General features: G+C 46.2%; 1 long non-coding RNA gene across 1 annotated transcript; it reads right to left on the bottom strand.

Moving 5' to 3' along the window:
• Positions 1-3234: 3234 nt before the first annotated feature.
• Positions 3235-5546, bottom strand: LOC115098052. The gene is made up of 4 exons (XR_003858403.1): positions 5366-5546; positions 4487-4526; positions 3680-3757; positions 3235-3303 (listed from the first exon to the last, which is right to left on the bottom strand). It is a non-coding gene; the product is annotated as an uncharacterized LOC115098052 (long non-coding RNA).
• Between the last annotated feature and the right edge of the window lie 1582 nt (positions 5547-7128).

Here is a 7128-nt window from a genome sequence, read left to right as displayed (position 1 = left end):
TTTTCCCTTTCTAAAGAAAGAGTCAAATTGCCTCAGAAAGCTTTTTAAGGAAAGATATAATGGGCGCACCCTCAAAACATAAAGCAGTTTTAGGAGAATAATCATCTTACAAAGGTGCATGCTCCCTATAAAGATAAAGGCAAATATGTCCAGTTCCTTAAGGATCTTCCAGTAGCTCATGCAATTTAGACACATTAGTAAGCTAGAGAAAAGAAGTGTCCTTTGGCAGTCAAATACCCAAATACTGAACCCCATCAGTAGCCCATCTAAAAGGAAATATGCTATCCCAGTCATTTATATTCCAGTTCTCAACTGGTAAAGCTTCTGACTTGTCCAAGTTCGATTTTAGACCTGGCAAAGCACCATATGCCTCAATTTCTTGAAGAACCGTTCATAAAGAAATGGCAGGGTCCGTTACATGAATTAATGTCATCAGCAAAGGCTGCTAATTTAAAGACCACCCACCAAATGGCAATTCTATGAATATTCTAGAGCATACGCAGAATCCTCAAAAGTGGATCAAATCATAGATAAAGGATAACCCTGCCTTGTGCCTATTTATAAAACAAAGTCTTCTGAAACCTCTCCATTTACAAAAATACCAGCTTTAGGAATGGTATAGAGAGTAGTGACAAATTGACCAAGAAAATCAAAAGCTTGAAGAGTTTCAAATAAAAATGTCTAGTTTATCCTATCCAACGCTTTATCAGCGTCAAAGCTGACTAGTGTAAGGTTTTCCGTCTCAGGGTCCACTACGATGCATCTTCAACCTCCAACCCCATGCCAGATTTGCTTAGCTCCATTGCTTGGGCTTCTCCATGCTGATTCCCTCTGCAGGACCCCTGGAATGTGTTCAATACTGCCCGTATTCCAATCCAGAAGAGCGTTCCACACATCCTGAGTGCTGGTGTAATTCTCTTTAGACAATGAAGCCTGCCCCTCAGTTCCACGCAAACATCGCTTTCCTCAGGCTATAAAACAGTTCAGTAAAGCCTTGCTTCCCCAGCCACAGCTGCTTCTCCAAAAACAGTCCAATCAGGTTCTGCCTGTCCCAGCACAGCAGCTTGTAACAGCAAACGCTCTAAAACTGAGGTCCATAGAGCTTTGCTTTCACAGCACAACTGTACCTCCAAAGACAATTCAGTCAGGCTGTCTGTATTCAAGGTTTAAAATCAGTTCAGAGCACCCTGAAGTTCCCTTCTCCCAGCACTGCTATGCAGCTGCACTCACCTGCAGGACAAACAGGTTGACACTTTCACTCTATTTCCTTTGGCTTGTAGCTGCCTCTCCCTGCTGTAGGTATTGCAGGTTTTTGAACTTTGGCAGCGGAGGCCTTGTCGTGCTTGGACTGTTTAGCCGAAGCATCTCCTCCCTCCTTGTGATCCTGGTTCATTGTCAGGTTAAGGCTGGATTGGGGGAGGTTCCATGGCTTATCGTTTCTTGCCACGTGGAGCTCTATAGCTGGTGGTCCATCGGCAGGTAGCAGGTTGATTCTTGTCTCAATCTCCTCGCACTGAATCTGTTGCACTGGACCTCCGTATGGCTGTGATTTGGTCAGCAGCGCAAGGAGAGCCCCTTGGTGTGGTAGCTGCATCCTGGCACAATTTGAGCCCATCCATCGCCTTGGCTTTTTCCTGCTGCTGCATTGCTGGCTTGCTCTGCCACCCCCAGTGCCACAGCAGATGGGCCCTGTGCCCTGGATCCAAGGTTGTGACTCCTTCCTGTTACGAGCACGAGGAGCGCGGTCGCCTCTAGAGCAGGTGGTGAGCCCTTGGGCCACGGCGAGACTCAGGGAGGGGCCCCAAGCCACACCGTGGGAGGTGAGCCGATGCAGGCATGGAGAGCCAGGCAGGTACTGATGCAGGAATAAGGAACAGAGTCTGACCCTCAGCCGGACCTGCATGCCCATGGCAACCAACAACGCAATGTTGATTGATGAATGGTCCTCCGACTGTTCCAAGCCCTTTCGGACCTGCCGCTGGGTAACGGCATAGGGCGGCAGGCCAGACAGAGGACGAGGGCAGACAGAGTCCTTAATACACAGAAGACATCAGAGACGAGGGCTAAAGCAGGACATCAGAGACGAGGGCTGGGAAGGAAGACATTGGCACTGTCTCTCAGGGCGCTCTACACAGCCAGCACGGCTGGACTGGTCACAGACCACCCTGTCCTACAAGCGCAGGAGCGGGACGAGCACAGGGAAGAGGAAACGGTGGGTTACTGCACTCCTGGCAGTCAAGGTAGGTTGCTGCACTCCTGGCAGCCTAAAGCAGGTAGGAACATCAGGAACTGGATCAGGAACTGGATCAGGAACAAACATCAAGGCAACATCCGGAACAGACATCAAGGCAGGACAGGGAGCCGTCAAGACAAGCGAGACCACTGAGGACCTGGATCGGGAGAGGTCACAGGCAACTGTGGAACCCAATCTGAAGGCCAATAGGAACTGAAGAGAAAGTCCTTTTATACTGCTGTATGCGGGCAACTCCCTGGGAAGAGTTCACCTGGACCGCCCCTCGCTGGCCCTATAACTGAGGTGGAGAGCTGCGGGCCGGCCCCTAGGAAGAAGGGCATGGCCGAACCAGGATGTCCAAACACAGCCAAGCAAGCCACAGGCAGGCCTCAGGAACAGCTAGGCCTCCCCGGCCCTGGAGCAAATCCTGGATGGTACACAGGCGAGGCCCTGGCTTCGAAGCGGCCTCCAGTGGAAAGGTGAGATACCTTCTGTAGCGCAGCAACAGGGGCGATCGTACCACTTCCTTTCACAAGCAGGGGTTTTACTCTCAATACTTCTTAATTCCAAAGAAGACTGGGGAACTTTGGCCCATCCTCAATCAATATCTCTACTGAGAGAAATTCAAGATGACTTCTCTGAGGATGATCCTTCCATTTAATCACCAAGATGACTGCATGTGCTCTCTGGATCTCAAAGATGCTTATGCACACATTCCAAAACACCCTTCCTTTTGGCATTTCCTATGCTTCAAAGTTGGTGACTAGTGTCCAGTATGGCAATTCCTATGTTCTTATGTACATTATTTGAAAACGAAGATCTTTATTGGATGTATATGGCCACAGCATGGGTCGAATCAAATAACCAAATCAACATTAAGCAAATTCTTAAATTTCTGCCAGGTGATCACACCCTCACCTGAGTTGCAGTTTGTAAAGGCTCAATGCATATCATGCTACTGCCAGATTTTGCCTTTGGGAATGCAGGTTTGTTGAAGCCTTACCTCTCCAATGATCCTGCAATGTGATGCTTGCTTATCAAGTCGAAGATCTCTGTAGTACAGTGATGACCTGATCAATAGCAAAAGCAGGACTCATTTATTCATGATGCAGCACAGCCTTTTGGGGTAGTGAGCAGATTAATCCTGGCCATCAAAGCCTAAGATTTGACAGTAAACTCATCTAATGCTCTCACCCAACTCATGCAATAAAATAGTAAGAATACCTGCTTGGTATTCACTGCCTGACCAGCTTTCACATCACACTTGCCATGCGCCCTTAGGATGTGGCCAACCTTGCTGACTATGCCACAACTGTTTGACATCCCGCCAAACACACAATGCTACATCAAGATCATGCAATCTGTCCAAGGTGGGTAAGCTGGATAGGAAACACCACCGAAAGAAAAACTCATGGGCGGGCCATCCCTGACTTAAATTGTACTCACCAGCCCAACACCAGCCTCCATCCCACAAAGTAGCACCACTGCTGCACAATCTATGTTCTTGATGAGGAACTGTCCTGCCTGGAAAATAACTAGACATTAGCTGAGACAACAGATCATGGAAGAGAAAATGATTTGAAAGAGCTATTAATGCTTAAGGCCATCACAGAATACTCCATAGATGTGTTATATCATATCTACCACTCTTGAGTAAATGGGATGCTGTCTGCCAGGCCAGCTCTAGGCTAATCGGTGCCCTGCACAAAAACTAAAATTAGCACCTCCTCCCCCCACCACCAAAAACACAAACATAAAACATAGTAACAAAGTAATAACAGCAGAAAAAGACCAAATAGGCCATCCAGTTTGCCCAGTAAGCTTCTTACTGTAGTAACTGCCACTCCATGCAGGTTACCCATAAGCCTTATGTTAAGGATAGTAACTACCGCTCCATGCATATTATCCCCAAGCCTTATGTTAATGGTAGTAACATTGCTACCACCCAAGCATTGATGTGGCTGCAGCAAGGCTAAGCATTTGAAGAAGCACAGTCCCACCTAGAAGCAACCAGGGCAATAGCTTGTGGAAGATAAAGTGGTTTGGAAGAGGTACTACTGTTGGAAGCCACCACAGAATATTTAATAACGATGAGTTACCCGAACCAAACCAGACCTAGAAGGATGGCGTGCTGTCTGCAAAATGCATGACAAGATAGCACTTTGTTGTCTTTATCCACCAGGAAGTCATTATATTGCAAAGACACGTGGGTTACTGCGGTCTTTCCAAGACGGGAGAGCTAAAATAACTTACCAGATCACTCTGCGGCTGTAGGCAATCATAAAATGGGTGCCTGAAGACAAAATTAATCCAAATAAATTAAAATATTAGCCAAAGGCTGAGAGTGATTGTTTTTTAAACATTGCTATGTGTCAGGACGCATTAAGTGACAAACAAGCTGCTACCGAGGTGAAACACGTCAGTTAACAGATGCCTAAATGCAAAATAAATAACATTTGCTGGAGGGGGAGCCCTTAGTTCTGTTCTACCTAGAGATCTGCCACTATCCTTTCAAGTTAAAACATCTACCAGTTCCCTAGAAATCTTGCCAAGTAAAAATATGTATTCTATTTTCACTTGGCAAGATTTCTAGGGAACTGGTAGATGTTTTATCTTGAAAGGATTTCTGTGGCAGAGTGGCATGCCTTAGCAAGGTTGACAGCAAAGTGAAAATAATAAGAAAAGGTTGATAAGTTGCCCTGTTTCACAAAAAGAAAAAACATGCTGGATCAAGCAGGACCAGCATAGGATATGTGGGGTTTTATATTGGACGTCCCAGAGAGAGAGAGAGTAATAGTGAAAGTCAAAATGGTTCTATTGAAACCTGGAAAATGGTTTTGCATGAAATAGATGGCAGTGGATTTGACGCTATTGCCCTGCACAGAGAGTCTAACATGTTTGTGGTATATCTTAGAGGAACAGCAATGCACTCGCCACTGCCATAGCCAGTCCACTGATAAAAACAGCTACCTGGATGCCACAGGTGGGTTTAGAGTTATGGCCAGTCACATAAGACGCTGATGTATGTGTGACACCATTATCACTGTCACTGCCAGAGCAAAGCCATGAGGGAGCAGATCTGCATCTGATGCTTCTCTATAGTCTGGACCAATGAAACTAGAAAATACTCACCTGAAAGTTAATTAACTCCTTTTATGATCACTCGGGGTACGGAAAGACTTCCCCTTGGAATGCAAACATGAAGCAGAGGAAGAGCCTTCGAATAAACCGTGCTAAAGAAGTCTCCTGCTGGGCGCCATCCTTCCCAGAACAGTGCATTATTCACAGAGGCTGCAGAAAACCTAAATTGTGAGATTAAGAAGTTAAAGCCCAAGGGGGTGGGGGGCATAGGTCAAAATGGGAAGTGGACTCAAATGATGAAAATTAGCAGGGACATTAACACTGGCAAGTCAGGTATAAGATAATTAAGCAAGCTAACAGAGAGTTTAAAGGACGCTCAATACTCAAAATTGCTTCCATCTGAGTCATGCACCATAAGAAGAAACCCCGACGGGATATAATGGGTCCAGCAATGAGCAATGACCCACTCACCCCCAAGCTACTCTTTTTTTAAAATATATTTGGGCAGAGAGGCTTCCCCAGGACAGCTGGCACCACCACAAACAAGGGTTCTTGTTTTTCAATATATCATTAATATATCATTAATCAAGATGGCAAAAAGTCAAGCGGAAGAGAGGATTGCCAAAGAGGTAAAGAGTGGTAACAAAACATTTTTCAGATATATCAGTGAAAAGAGAAAAGTTCAAAATGGTATAGTGAAATTGAAAGGTGGAAAGGATCAATGCGTGGAGAGAGACGAAGAAATGGCAGAAATATTAAATGAATACTTCAGTTCTGTGTTCACTAAAGAGGACCCTGGAGAAGGACCGACACTAGTTAACAAGAAACTGGAGGGGAATGGAGTAGATGTAACTCCATTTACAGTAGAAAATGTATGGGAAGAGCTGGTGAAACTGAAAGTGGACAAAGCCATGGGGCCTGATGAAGTTCATCCCAGAATACTGAGGGAGCTCAGAGATGTGCTGGCAGGTCTGCTGTGTGACCTATTCAATAGATCCCTAGAAACGGGAGTGGTGCCGAATGATTGGAGGAGAGCGGTGGTGGTCCCGCTTCACAAGAGTGGGAACAGAGAAGAGGCTGGTAACTACAGACCGGTTAGCCTCACTTCAGTGGTGGGAAAAGTAATGGAGTCACTGTTGAAAGAGAGAATAGTGAACTATCTACAGTCGGGAGAATTGCTGGACCAGAGGCAGCATGGATTCACCATTGGAAGATCCTGTCAGACAAATCTGATTGACTTTTTTGACTGGGTAACCAAGGAATTGGATCGAGGAAGAGCACTCGATGTCATCTACTTGGATTTCAGCAAAGCTTTTGACACTGTCCCGCACAGGAGACTGGTGAATAAAATGAGAAGCTTAGGAGTGAGTGCCGAGGTGGTGGCCTGGATTGCAAACTGGTTGACGGACAGAAGACAATGTGTGATGGTAAATGGAACTCTCTCTGAAGAGAGAGCAGTTTTAAGCGGTGTACCGCAGGGATCGGTGTTGGGACCGGTCCTTTTCAATATCTTTGTGAGCGACATTGCGGAAGGGATAGAAGGTAAGGTATGTCTTTTTGCGGATGACACTAAGATCTGCAACAGAGTGGACACGCCGGAAGGAGTGGAGAGAATGAGACGGGATTTAAGGAAGATGGAAGAGTGGTCGAAGACATGGCAGCTGACATTCAATGCCAAGAACTGCAAAGTCATGCATATGGGGAGTGGAAATCCGAATGAACTGTATTCGATGGGGGGAGAAAGGCTGATGTGCACGGAGCAGGAGAGAGACCTTGGGGTGATGGTGTCTAATGATCTGAAGTCGGCGAAACAA

Source organism: Rhinatrema bivittatum, chromosome 8 (assembly GCF_901001135.1).
Source record: "Rhinatrema bivittatum chromosome 8, aRhiBiv1.1, whole genome shotgun sequence".
NCBI classification, from domain to species: domain Eukaryota; kingdom Metazoa; phylum Chordata; class Amphibia; order Gymnophiona; family Rhinatrematidae; genus Rhinatrema; species Rhinatrema bivittatum.
This window is presented reverse-complemented; position numbering and strand designations above follow the sequence as displayed.